The 14977-nt window shown below is 37.8% G+C and overlaps 1 long non-coding RNA gene across 1 annotated transcript in view; it reads right to left on the reverse strand.

The window, feature by feature from the left end:
* LOC123580512 overlaps positions 1–12312 on the reverse strand; it is a 58535-nt gene extending 46223 nt beyond the window's left edge. The window contains exons 1-2 of the long non-coding RNA XR_006703337.1: positions 11708–12312; positions 5533–5639 (exon numbers count right to left, since the gene is read on the reverse strand). This is a non-coding gene — a long non-coding RNA (uncharacterized LOC123580512). The remainder of the gene's footprint in view (positions 1–5532; positions 5640–11707) is intronic.
* Positions 12313–14977: the final 2665 nt, after the last annotated feature.

The raw sequence follows: 14977 nt of genomic DNA on the forward strand, positions 1-14977 counted from the left end.
TGACTTCTCAGGTGAAGTCTACCAAACATTTAAAGAAGAGTGAATATCTATTCTCAAATTATTCTAAAAAATTGAAGAGGAAGGAAAACTTCCAAATTCTATGAGGCCAGTATTATCCTGATACCAAAGCCAGAGAAAGACACCACATATACACAAAACAACTACAGGCCAATATCTCTGATGAACATACATGCAAAAATCCTCAACAAAATACAAACAAACCGATTCCAGTGATCCATTAAAAAAAATCATTCACCACAATCAAGTGGCATTTCTTCCTGAATTGCTAAGGTAGTTCAGTATTTGCAAATCAATCAACATGATACATCATATCAATAGGAAAAAGGATAAGAATCCTATGATTATTTCAACAGATGCAGAAAAAGTACTTGATAAAGCATCTACTCATGATGAAAACCCTCTGCAGAGTAGGTCTAGAGGGAACATACCTAAACATAACAAAGGCCTATGTGAAAATCCCACAGCAAACATCATACACAATAGGGAAAAACAAAGTTTTCCCCCAAAAGTCAGGAACAAGATAAGGATGTCCGCTTTCACCACTTTTATTCAACATAGTACCAGAAATCCAAGCCATGGCAATCAGACAACAAAAAGAAATAAAAAGGCATCTAAATGAGTAAGAAAGAAGTAAAACTTTCACTATTTGTAGATGATATGATAGTGTATATAGAAAACCCTAAAGACTCCACCAAAAAACCACTAGAACTGATAAATGAATGCACTAATAATGAAGCAGCAGAAAGAGAGATTAAGAAAACAATCTCATTTTCTTTTTTTAAATGTTTATTTTTGAGAGACAGAGACAGAATGAGAGTAGGTTAGAGGCAGAGAGAGAGGGAGACACAGAACCCAAAGCAGGCTCCAGGCTCCGAGCTGTCAGCACACAGCCCAACAAGGGGCTCAAACTCACGAGCTGTGAGATCATGACCTGAGCCAGTCAGTCGCTCAACCGACTGAACCACCCAGGCGCCCCAACAATCTCATTTTCAATTGCACGAAAAATGACAAGATAACTAGGAATAAACCTAACCAGGAGGTAAAAGACTTGTACTCTGAACACTATAAGACACTGATGAAAGAGGCTGAAGATACAGTCAGAGTGGCTAAAATTAGCAACTCAGGAAACAACAGATGCTGGTGAGGATGTGGAGAAATGGGAACCCTCTTGCACTGTTGGTGGGAATGCAAACTGGTGCAGCTGCTCTGGAAAACTTTGTGGAGGTTCCTCACCTCAAAAAATTAAAAATAGAACTACCCTATGACCCAGCAATAGAACTACTAGGAATTTATCCAAAGGATAAAGGAGTGCTGATTCATAGGGGCACATGTACCCCAATGTTTATAGCAGCACTTTCAACAATAGGCTAATGTACATCAACTGATGAATGGATAAAGAAGATGTGGTTCATATATACAGTGGAATACTACTTGGAAATGAGAAATAATGAAATCATGCCATTTGCAGCAATGTGGATGGAACTGGAAGGTATTATGCTGAGTGAAATAAGTCAGTCAGAGAAAGACAGATATCATATGTTTTCACTCATATATGGATCTTGAGAAACTTAACAGAAGACCATGGAGAAAGGGGAGGGGAAAAATAGTTACAAACAGAGAGGGCGGTAAGCAAACCATAAGAGACTCTTAAATACAGAGAACAAATTAAGGGGTGATGGGGGGGGTGAGGGGAAAATGGGTGATGGGCATTGAGGAGGGCATTTGTTGGGATGAGCACTGGGTGTTGTATGTAAGTGATGAACCACGGGAATCTACCCCAAAAACCTAGAGCACACTTTGGATACTGTATGTTAGCCAATTTAACAATAAATTATATTTTTAAAAAGAGGTTGAAGATAACACAAAGAAATGAAAAGACATTCCATGCTTACAGATTGAAAGAACAAATATCGTTAAAATGTCCACACTACCCAAAGCAATCTACAGATTTAATGTAATCCCTGTTGAAATACCACTAGCATCTTTCACAGAACTAAAAAAGTCTTAAAATGTGTATGGAACCACAAAAGACCTCGAGTAGCCAAAGTAATCTTGAAAAAGAAAAGCAAAGCTGAGGTATCACAATTCCAGATTCCAAGTTATATTACAAAGCTTAGTAACCAAAACAGTATGGTACTGACACAAAAACAGACACATAGATCAATAGAACAGAATAGAAAACCCAGAAACAAACCCACAATTATATGGTCAATTAATCTTTGACAGAGCAGGAAAGAATATCCAATGGGAAAAATACAGTCTCTTTAACAAATGGTGTTGGGAAAACTGAAAGTTACATGCAAAAAATGAAACTAGTCCACTTTCTTATACCATACACAAAAATAAACTCAAAATGAATTAAATACCTAAGTGTGAGACCTGAAACCATAAAAAATCCTAGCAGACAGCACAGGCAGTAATTTTTCTGACATTGGCCATAGCAATGTATATGTCTCCTGAGGCAAGGGAAATAAAAGCAAAAATAAACTATTGGAACTATATCAAAATAAAAACCTTCTGCACAGCAAAGGAAACAATCAACAAAACTGAAAGATAACCTACTGAATGGGATATTTCCAAGTGGCATATCCAATAAAGGGTTAGTATCCAAAATGTATAAAATACTGATAAAAATGAACACCCCAAACACAAATAATCCAACTAAAAAATGGGCAGAAGACATGAGCAGATATTTTTCCAAAGAAGATTTACATTTGGCCAACAGACCCATGAAAAGATGCTCAGCATCACTCAGCATCAGGGAGATGCAGATCAAAATTACAATGAAATATGGCCTCACACCTGTCAGAATGGCTAAAATCAAAACCACAAGCAGCACAACAGTATGGAGGTTCCTCAAAAAGTTATAGATAAGACTACTCTATGATCCAGTAATCACATTACTAGGTATTTACCCCCAAGATAGAGAAACACTAATTTAAAGGGGTATCTGCACCCCTATGTTTATTGCAGCATTATTTACAAAATATGGAAGCAGCCCAAGTGTCCATTGATAGTTGAATGGATAAAGAAGATGTGGTATATTTACAATGGGATATTATTCAGCCATAAAAAGGAATGAAATTTTGTCATTTGCAACAACACAGATAGAGATAGAAAGGATATTGCTAAGTGAAATAAGTCAGAGTAAGACAAATGCAATGTAATTTTACTCACACATAGAATTAAAGAAACAAAACAAAAGAGCAAAGGGAAAAAAAGCCAAACCAAGAAACAGTCTTGACTCTAGAGTGCTGATGGTTACCAGAGGGAAATAGAGAAAGTACCCAAATAAGCAGTATAAATCCAAGATGCTAAATTATGCCCCTATTCAAATTACAATATTGGTATTTAAGTTCTTTTTCTCTTCGAAAATATGTTTTTGACAATAGTTTGTAATGACAGCAGAGTCTCTTATGTGTCAGAGACCATACCATAAAAAAACAGAGAAAGTGACACTCAATTTAGGATATCTTTCAATGTAATTGTCCCAGTGCCAACCTGGTAGATTTAAGCTAAGTTACTTTGGAAAGTAGTCCCAGGGATGACTATAGTCAGGAAATCATTCTACAATTTGTAAATATTGCTGTAAGGCAAAATGTGGAAGTGGGAATAAATTGAATTTAAAGACACAAACAATCATGCCTTGTGTGTGTGTATAAGGGAGGGAGACTGAGAGAGAGAGAGAGAGAGAGAGAGAGAGAGAGAGAGAGAGAAGCTTGCTCTGATCCACAGAGCACACAAGAGGAAGTCTTCTGAATTTCAGAATAGACCAGAGGCAGAATGAAATCTAAATCTGGCAAGCTACTTTCTACACTGTCTCCATCTGATGAGTTTGCAAATCTCCAGTGGAAAAAAATCCCTCTATGATTCCATTCATATAGCTTTAGGGCATCATGTCTATAAGCACTGTAATTGTTTGACCTTCATGAACAAAGGGGTGGTTTTAATTCTTTGCAAAGCTGTAGTTTGTGCAGCTGTGGACACTCCTTCAACATTTTGGGAGAAGGTACTGAACATATTTAAAATAACACAAGATTCTTATTCACTTTCTCGGTCAGCCAAAGTTGGTGGTTTCCTAAATGCTATATGAAACCACATGAGATTTCTCCTGGTGGTCTAAAAAACTAGTGTTCCTTCAAATATGATACTTTTTACATATTCAATTATTCTATATTTTGGAGGCAGAAAGTTAAATTCATAAAAAATAATTTTACTTTGTTTAAAATGAGAAATTCGTAATTTTTACATAAGCAACTGAATAAGAGGCATATAAATCCATATTCATTTAGAAAACAAATTACTAATTCTAGGTGAACAGCATTTTGTTACATGTCATTCAGTTTTAGAATTTCTGCTCACTTTATTTATATTCCTGGTGAAGCTCAGACACCTGAGATTACACCATGAAACCTACACTTAAATGAGGCAAAAACATTTAACATAGCTAGGGAATTCAAACAAGAGGTGCTTTAAAAATTTCTGCTGAGGCTATTCCCTACTTTGGGGTATAAGGAAAATTTGACATTTCACCAGTTATGGCAGAAGGACTCTAAAGTGGAAATCCAAGTAAACTGGTACCATAGCTCTAGTCCATCACTGTGATAATTTTATACCTATTCATGGATTGGTAATCAGGACAGCCAGTAGCTCCCTGCCCTTTAACCTGGTTTGGTGTTTTTATAAAACAGACAAACATAATAAGGCTTGCCTCTTGCCTATCAAGTCCTTTTTTCCATTGTTCTTTATCTTAGGAAGAGTAGCTGGCTTCAAAGATTTAATTTTTCCAGATCTCTCTAGCTGATGCTTTCAGTCCTCCTCCTGCATTCTTGGCCCTTACATCTCAGTATACATGCTGGAATCCCAAATTACAGAGACTGCACCTTGGCCAGAGGACTTGCTCTGAAGCTTGATTTGCCTGTGCAAGAGGGAAACTGGAAGTACTTGGGAATGAGTATTCCCCTGGAGCAGCCTTCAACCAATGACTGATGGGAGTTAGTGTTCAATATGCCAGCTCCTGCTACCTTTGAGGAAGCTAATCCTGAAGCATGTGTTCTACACTGTCTCCCAGAGTTCTCCAGTTAGAACTGAGCCCCAGTTGTCCACAATCACTTGCTTGATAAAGCATCCTTATTGGCTGCCTTGCATTGCTAGTCTCACTGCTCCTCACTCCTCTATCAGTGCTTCCTGAAATCTCCTCTGGTACAACTTACTTTTAAATCTTTGTCTCAGAGCCCTCTTCTGGGGGAGTTCTGGAGAATTTTTAATAGAAACAGCTTCAACCTGACTTCCCTCCAACCCCCCAAATAACTAAGTCACCTCCTATCTCCTGTTATTGAAGGTCTAAATCTCTACTTTGGGGCATATTTTCTAGGCTTTTGTTTGGGGCATACCATTACTTTGGAAAATCTGCCAGAAAACAAAATATACATAGAACATCTTCCAGCATATGTGTGTGTGTGTGTGTGTGTGTGTGTGTGTGTGTGTGTGTGTGTGTGTAATTACACTCACCTGAACTTCGTTGTGCTTAATGAGCACTTGCTTCATACTGAAGCTCTGGTCAGCAGCCAGCTGAAGCCTGGCTCATATAGTCCTTAGAGCTGTGCAGTTCAGCAGGTCTGAAAAATGAAGTTCAGTCTTGAAATTAAAATGTTGCAAGGATAATTTCTGACATTAAGCTTTTCAGATAATTGGCCTGCATAGAATAAAAAGAACATTCATCTTCTATCTTTCCTTTTACTCTAAGCAATGTAAGGACTTAAGCAAATTAAGTTTAATGCAGTTTACAGAGGCCCAAGGCAGTGTTCACCAAATAAAAATCACTTGTGAAACTTTCTTAAAACATTTTTTTTTCTAAATTCCATCTTGAGTCTACAGAATCAGAACTTCTGGAATTGAGGAATTTACCTTTTACAATCCCCCTCTAAAATAATGTGTATAAGCTCTCAAACATTGGTTTGGTGCTGGATAAGTTTTGTGTTTTGTTTTTGTTTTTTTCACTTTTCCTTTCTTCTAATCTCATAGTTAAGTTGAATCAGATTGCCCCATTCTTTTGACAATCTAAAGGAAACATATTTTCATGTACACCCTGAAGAACAGTATTTACTTAAGCCTAGGCTTAACACAAAATAATAAACTTAATAATATGTCCAAATTCCTATAATAAAAATGAAACAATAAATGCATAGAAATATGAGGAAGAAATTACACCCATTAAATGCATCTAGCCTGATGAGTGATAGGATGGCTGCCTATTCAAGCTGGAAATTTTACACATGATCGAGGCTTTATTTAGTCTAATGGAATGTGCTTCCTGAATTTGGCTGTGACTAAGCCAGAGCACAATAGCAAGTATTATGTGATTGGCCTGAGCTCATTCCCATCTCTAAGTCACTGTGATTCAGTCTTGACTGCCTCTTTCTCTCAGGTAGCCCATAACCCTGCTGTTCCTCTCAGGTTTAAAAATTTATTCAGGATATTATAGAAACAGACTTGTCAGCCTTTATGCAACATGGGTTCATCTTTGTAGTCTTTTCTCTTAAAACTTCAGAAATCATTGTGAAGGTTTAGCCTCGTTCTACAGTGCGAGAAAGACAAGCTCAGTGATCTGTGGAAACAAAATTCACAGCAAATGTTACCAGTGGCCAAGATTTATGAGCCTGTCTCACTGCTAGATAATCACATGGGTGGACTAGTGCCATACTTATTGCACCAGCCAAGTAGAGATAACCCGAAAATAGTTTTTTTGGGAGAATTTAATATTTGAAATTTCCAAGATCGATATTATTCTTAGAAGTTTGAGAACACTGATACATATCCTTACATTTGTCTTTAAATTAAGAGAGGTAGGGGTGTACCAAACTCCTATTTGGAATTTGTGGCTTCTGAACATTCTTAATCCAAACTTTTCCTTTTCTCATATGTTTCTTAGCCACTGAGCATAAACCCATAAATGATAGCATCAGATGTTCAAAATGTCCATATAACCCAGAAAAATTTTGTTATTCCATAGTCACCTTGGGTTGTCCATGCAAGCGTCCATGCTGATACTTAAATCTCAAACTGTTTTGACAGTCTGAATTGAGCACATGGGAGACCTTGATTTTAGGGGATATGTACTCCAGTCCCAAACAATCTCTCAAGGGTGATACATTTTTCATGTAGGTGTTTAAAGTTATGATTGGCCAGAGGTGTTGAGAAGTGGCCATCTACTGTAGCCCTTCAAGCTTCCCAGGAAAGTGGCAAACTTCCTTGCTTTTGTAACATTCTCAAGCTCAGGTCAGGTCTTGCCTTTCTAAGACTTCTCTTTATGTACTGTGTCTGTGTGCTGTCACCACACAGTAAGGAGATATTTGACCCTTATCATTAATCAAAGAAAATCCCATGTTTCTCTTGTCATTTTCTTCAGAGATTCAGTGTTTACTCATTCTGGACCACTGGCCTATGAATTCTAGGAAGTGTGCAGTTATCAGATAGTAATCTAGAATTCATACTGACCAGAAAAGACATCGTTTATTACAACTTAAGCCACATCTCAAGTTTCCCCTCCTCTAGAGTCTAGAGTGAAGGCACGATATCGTCAGGCAATATCCCTGATAGAAACATTAGATGCTCATTCTGGATCTCCAGCAATATAATCCCAAGCACGTCAGCCTTGCTGACAGCATTTTTTGCATTCTTTACATTACGGAACTTATATGGTTAGTCCAGGCTGACTTCCATCTATTTCCTACTTGTGGGCCTGGACCTTTTCCACTTCATTGCCACATTACTAAGTTAAGGGTAAGAGAAGGAAGACTTCTTTCTCTAGTATGGCAGTGTTATCATATTGATCAGGTCCCTGACAGATTTGATGACTTAATTTCATTTAAATTCTTTTAGTATAGCCACTCACATTTGACTCATGTTTCCATTTCTTAGGGTCACTCGTTGTGAATGTAGGTTAGGTTCTCTTAGAGATAGTTCTAGAGATTATATAAGTAAAAATTATATAAGTAAAAAATATACAGTTGAACACATCAAATATTTCCTTACTGCTTAAAATCCTTGGACTAAGCTCAGTTCCTCCTGAATCTAGAATATAAGTTCTAGGGCAGCAAAAATGGGGAAGGATACCAACTGACTGAAAAAACCCACGCACCAAGCAACCAATTTGCTGAAAGCCAACTTGCCTGCCATATGCATATGCACATTGATCATTCGAGAAATCTTGGGCTCTTAAGATGAGAAGTTATTTTTGCTTTATCTAGTATCATCTGTGAATTGCTACCAAATCTAGGTAATTTCGTTGTACTTTATTTTTTACAAAGTATAATAGTAATATTTATTACTTATTATATCATTATTCATATCATCACTTTTTTTACTAATTTGCCATGGTGATGTGATCTGTATATCATAAAAAATAAAGAGAAAATACATACATACATACAAGAAATGGTAAGGAAAAGTCAGTGTTCCAAAGTGAAGAATAGGATCCTATAGAATAACACATCACATACCACACACACACACCATTTTAAATCCAAGTCACTGACTTTCTACATATTTTTTTTTCAACGTTTATTTATTTTTGGGACAGAGATAGACAGAGCATGAACGGGGGAGGGGCAGAGAGAGAGGGAGACACAGAATCGGAAACAGGCTCCAGGCTCTGAGCCATCAGCCCAGAGCCTGACGCGGGGCTCGAACTCCCGGACCGCGAGATCGTGACCTGGCTGAAGTCGGACGCTTAACCGGCTGCGCCACCCAGGCGCCCCAATATTTTTTAATAGACACAGTTGAATGCAGATTTGGTATGGTACATTTTGGATTTATGACCTCTTCTTTACTATTTTATATGCAGATGGAAGGTTGTATCAGTCAGCATTGCTGAGGTAACAAATACTCCCCATAATTCAGTGGCTTACAATCATAGACATTTTTATGCCTTGCTCGTATTTTATGTCAGCTGATTTAATATTGCTCTCCTCTGTCTTCTCACTCTGGAACCAAGGCTGAAGGAGAAGACCTTTTCAGCTGTGCCATGCTCAGAGAAAGTAAAGAGAATTAAAGCCGACCTTATAGCCTAATACTTCTGTTTATACATTATGAAAGTTTACATTCCATTGAAGAAAGCAAGTCACATAACTAGGTCCCACATCAAGAAGACAGGAAAGTGTATTTAGCTTTGGAAGAAACTGCCAAAGTTGTATCACTTTGCATCACATCACCAATGAATGAGAGTTCTGTTCGCTTCAGAATCTTGCCAGCATTCAAATAAACGTGTAGTGCTATCTCATTGTTATTTTTATTTACATTTTCCTGGTTGTCATTTTCATAATCTATCACATTCTACATAGCAATTGTTAATTAAAAGTAATTTTTGATGAATGTATAATTTGAATGAATGGTCTTTTTGCAAGATAGTGTTTCAGTAGGCTTTCAGCAAATGGGCTATTCATCATGTGGCTGTTGACTAATTGAATCTGGGGAATATCTAAGGCCATAGGAGTCATATTTATGTTGCTTACTTTCACGTCATCAGCATCAGACACATATTAGGTGTTCAATAAATATTCCTTCTATGAAAGAATGGATAAGCTTAAATTCATCTCTACTCATCTCAGAGACGAGCCCTCTGAGAATGAAAGTAGCCTTTTCTTTCTTTTTAAAATCTTATTCTCAATTCTCAACAGAAAGGTAGCCTTACATATTCCTTGTTCTCTCCATGGATACTATTGGCTCCCCTTTTTAAATCTGTAGCTCCGTAACATTTTGGAAAAGAAATATTTTGCCCCCAATTTTTTTGAGCCCAATGAAAATACCAAATAATGTGACAAGAGACCCAGAATGGCATAGAAATGCTTCAGAACACTGCTCTGTTTCTTAGGTCTTTTTCTTTTATTCATGCTCCCCTGTTTCCCAGCCCTTGATGGCAACATTTGGAAAAATTGAAATGCTTGCCTAATCCCTACCCTCTTTTAGCACTCTTCAGCAGGTATCACAGCAATAGTTAACACTGATGTATAGGCTTATGTCCGGAAGTCTACATGAGAAATGAGTGACTCTAGCAAAGTTAACTGGGTTGCTAAAAACAAGGGAGAGAGACCTTTAGTTTTCAGATATAATCCTTGCTATTTTTTTTTCTGTATGCATAAAAAGACAAATACCCCACATGTATTCTCCTGCTTTTCTGGTTGTTCAAGCCTAAAAATACATACTTCTACATAAAATGAATTTTACCATTGTATCCATGTGCACAACTGATTCAAATGTTTTTACTGAAGAAAATCATTAATTTGCTTTGTAAACTACTATTAAACTTGATTAAGAAGTCAGTTAGGTTTCAATTGTCATTTTAATAATTGCCCATTTTTAATTAAGGGTTTGAACCAGCTCGGCCTAAAGTGACTGCATTATCCACACAAGTGGAAGTATTTTTTAAAAAACAAACAACATAGGGGTGCCTGGGTGCCTCAGTTGGTTAAGCTTCCAACTTTGGTTCAATCTGTGGGTTCAAGCCCCGTATCGGGCTCTGTGCTGACAGCTCTGAGCCTGGAGCCTGCTTCAGATTCTGTGTCTCCCTCTCTTTCTGCACTGCCCCCCCCCACCTTGCACTCTGTCTCTCTCTCTCTTAAAAATAAACATTTAAAAAAATTAAAAATAAAAAACAAACCATATCAACAACAAAAACAATTATAAATGAGTGTGTTAAGCTCTGGAAGGAAGAAACTATTTTATTAATTCTTCTCTGTGCAAAAATCTGTTAATTCTTCATAATAAAACTGTTTAGGTTTCCACCACTGTGGAATTACATGGAAACTCAAATGCTAAGCCATACTAGTACACTGGTCTTCATGAAGAATCCAGGGCACCTTCCTGGTCTTTCTCTTACCAGCTGAGAGTCGGAGGACAAGACTCACTCCCTGAATATCAGTTTCTCAATTTAAAAATGAGAATGAAAGTGCTAGTTTCTTGGAGAGCTGAAATATGTTATTTTTATGGTGGAAAAACAATATGGGGAGGGGGGAAGAGGGTTTCCCATTGTTTACTGATGACTGAGTATATAAGTAGAATATTCAGTCTGCTCGCTAATAATACAGACAACTCGGGGTAGCCTGAATCTAATAAACTCTGGCAGAGTATTTAATCAATATATTGTAGTTGGACTAAGGGAGACTGTAAATCCTTTAGTCTGAGGTCAATGCAATCATCCTTACTGTGGTTCTGTGAATTTGCCTGCTGCCCTGGGAGAGTGATAATCAGTATTGCCCAGATCTGTCCATCTAACATTAAATCCACCTATTTGACCAGTCATGCTAAGGCCATATCAGTCACTGGAAACTGTATTCTTAGACTGTGCCATTTCATTTGCTCTTTTAAAAAATCAGCATTTTCTATTATGCTAAATATCCCATTGGCTCCACAAAGCAATGTTTTATTTCAGGTGGAGGAAATATGTCCACCCAACTCTAGAGGGCATTCTAATTATTTTTTTCCTTTAAATTTTAGGGGGGGGGGAAGTCTATTGTTTTATTATAACCAATTATTCAGCCCCCTCTTGTAGGAGAATCATAAATCTCTTATGTGTTGCCATGTGAACTTCAGGGACTTCCCTTGGAGGAACGACTTCCCTGGCTCAGTGATACCACTCTGCCTGTGTGACTTGCTTTCATCAGTGGAATGTGAGCGAAGTAACACATACCATGTCTGAAGTTTTGAGTCATGTACGATTCAACCGTCTTCATTTTCTTCTGTAATGAGAAAGATATGTAGCAAGGAAAGGCTGCTTCTTCTCCTTAGGTTCTGGGATGAAGAATGTATGTGGAGCAGGGTCACAGTTAATGTGCAGCTACCACAACCTAAATATAAAATAAACAGGAAATAAACATTTATAAACTTTTGTTGCTGGATTTCAGAAGCTGTTGGTTATTGCAGCATAATGTGGTAAATACTATCTTATATATCTGTAAGGATTCTGAACATAGTGGGAAAAAAAATTATCTCAGGAACTTACAATAGCCCAAATCCTCCCCAGGCCAAATTTCTTTTTCTTTTTATTACAAACATACAAGACATCTCCATTTCATGGAGCTTGCTCCTTTAAAATCTAGTATTTATGACACACAAACTGAGACTTTATTTTTATATATACCTTGTCTGTGTCGTATTTCATGCCAGGTGCTTACAAATATATTCCAAGTCTTCAAAATAAGAGTATAATGAGAAATTATCCTTGGACTCTGAGAAGGAAATCGGGGCTCAGAGGTTCACATTATATAGGCCACAAAGACACAGTATTTCAACCAATGCCATAGCCCCTATCCATGCACATTTTTAAAAATCACTTCTTAATCATCCTTCAAATTAAATGATGTTTTTGTGGGGCGCCTGGGTGGCGCATTCGGTTAAGCGTCCAACTTCAGCCAGGTCACGATCTCGCGGTCCGTGAGTTCGAGCCCCACGTCGGGCTCTGGGCTGATGGCTCAGAGCCTGGAGCCTGTTTCCGATTCTGTGTCTCCCTCTCTCTCTGCCCCTCCCCCGTTCATGCTCTGTCTCTCTCTGTCCCAAAAATAAATAAAAACGTTGAAAAAAAAAATAAATGATGTTTTTGAAAAAGCAGTTAGAATCAGAGAGAGATGTGATTCAACAGAGAAGACGTAGTTACTCAACCAAAGTCCTCCCATGTCTTCCCCAGAGCTCCACTTGAGGGATAAATTGATCCTTAATGGTTTTTCTATGACAGCCTCCTGGTAGTGTACTACTCTTCTCTACTTACCTTAGACATTGAATATTTTCTATGTTCCAGTGTAACTATGCAGATTTCAAGAACATGAATTAGATAACTACAGACAAAAAATTTAGCAGGATGGGATTTCCATTTAATATTTTCATTTCTGTTGCTTCTACTAACAAAAGTACTCATTTTTTTGGTAGATAAATTGAAAAATGCATAAAACCTTTAAAAATAAAATGAAAACATGCCATGATCCATTTCTCCAAATGTCACTTATATATCAACTAAAAACTGGCATACACTTGGGGCGCCTGGGTGACTCAGTCAGTTGAGCATCCGACCCTTAATTTCAGCTCAGGTTATGATCCCAGGATTGTGGGATTGAGCCCTGCATCAGGCTCTGTGCTGAGCATGGAGCCTGCTTAGATTGATATTCTCTATCTCTCCCCTCACCCCTCTCCCCCACTCGTGCTCTCTCTCCCTAAAATAAAACATAAAAAAACCTTTTTGACATACACCTAACAGTGATGCTACAGGTTTAAATTGACAGATTCATTTACTAAGTCATTTATTTAGCAGCTGCTATGTACTTGACTGAGCCTTTGGATATAGTGAACCCCATAGATAAGTATCTACCCTTATATCACTTACATTCTATATGGAAGACAGACAGTGAACTGTTTTTTTTTTTTTTAAAAAGGACAATCAAAACTGTTAAATACTGGGATATAGGCTATAAAGAAAGTCATCAAGGCTAAGAAGATGGAGATGCCTACTTTGGGTGAAGTGGACAGTTGGAGAAGTAATAATTAAGTTGTAACTTAAAGGATGAAGGTAAGCCAGCCAAGCAAAGAACTAGGAAAAAATTACCTTAGAGAGAAGAGTGAGGAAAAAGTGTGGAGCCAGGAAAGGACAGGATCAGAAAGAAGGCCAGTGTGCTGAGTGAACAAGGGTGAGATTGATCAGAGGTGGTAAAGAGATGGAGGAGAAAGTAGAATCTGTCTCAGGTAGAACCTTGAAGAATTCAATTAGAAGTGTGGATTATTTTTCAGAGAAAAGGACAGCCATCATAGTGATTTCATGACTAATGATTTAGCAAGCTCACTTCAGATTTTGTACAGCAAAATGCACTGAGAGAAGGGAGATGTAGACACTTCTAATTTGCCTAACATACTGTCAGTATTGATGACACAATTTCTATACACCTCAGAAACAGTGAAAACAACTCATTTTCCAATGACTTAGCTAACAGGAAAGACAGAGAAGGAGAGATTTCAATAAGGGAGTTATTAAAGGAATCCAGTTAATAGGAGGGAGTAGCTTGGAGCACAAGGAGAGAGTCAAGCAGATCTGAGGTCAGTTGTGGAAGTACAATGCACAGAATTTAGTGATGGACTGGATATGGAGTACAATAAAAGAAAACTCAAGAATGGTTAGCAGTTTTCTAGCTGTAGGTGTGAAATTATTTTTCTCAGATGGATAAAACCTGGGCAAACAAAGCAATGGGAGAAGAGAATCACAATTTCCATTCTGGGCGCTGAAGGTGTTCGAGGGACAGATACGTAGAGATATGAACTGTGAGATCCAAAAGGTAAGCACTGGCTTGAGACATAAATTTGAAGAACTGATAATTTAAATCAGGGGTTAGCACACTACTGCATGTGGGCCAGATTTAGCCACTGTCTGTTTTGCATGGCCCCACAAGCTATGAACGCTTTCACAGACTTAAATTGTTGGGAAAAAAATCAACACAAGAAGAATATTTTAAGACACATGAAATTATAGGAAACTCAATTTGTAGTGTCCATAAATAAAGCTTTATTGGAACACAGCCACATATATTCGTTGATGTATTATCTATGGCTGCTTTCATGCTATGACCGCAGAGTTGAGTAATTGTGACAGAGACCATATGGCCTGCAAAACCAAAAACATATACTATCTGGCTATTTACAGAAAATGTTTGCCTACCACTAATTTAGATATCAAACCTATGGGATTGGATGGTAGAAATCCTAGAAAGTTTTGCTTTGCCTTTGCATCCAGCTACCCAGATGTCCTAGAAGAATGTGGGAACCTGGAGAGAGGACCATCTATTCATTTGCCTGCTGTGAGTTCCACTTGTGGACTCTCTAAGGATGAAATAACATCAGAAGGGAATGATGAATTAGAAGAGCCAGACAGAGTTCCTGCATTGCAAGCTCCAAATTAACTGTACAGTGAACAGATTTGCAAAGT

The sequence above is a fragment of the Leopardus geoffroyi genome, chromosome A3 (assembly GCF_018350155.1).
Source record: "Leopardus geoffroyi isolate Oge1 chromosome A3, O.geoffroyi_Oge1_pat1.0, whole genome shotgun sequence".
Lineage (NCBI taxonomy): Eukaryota > Metazoa > Chordata > Mammalia > Carnivora > Felidae > Leopardus > Leopardus geoffroyi.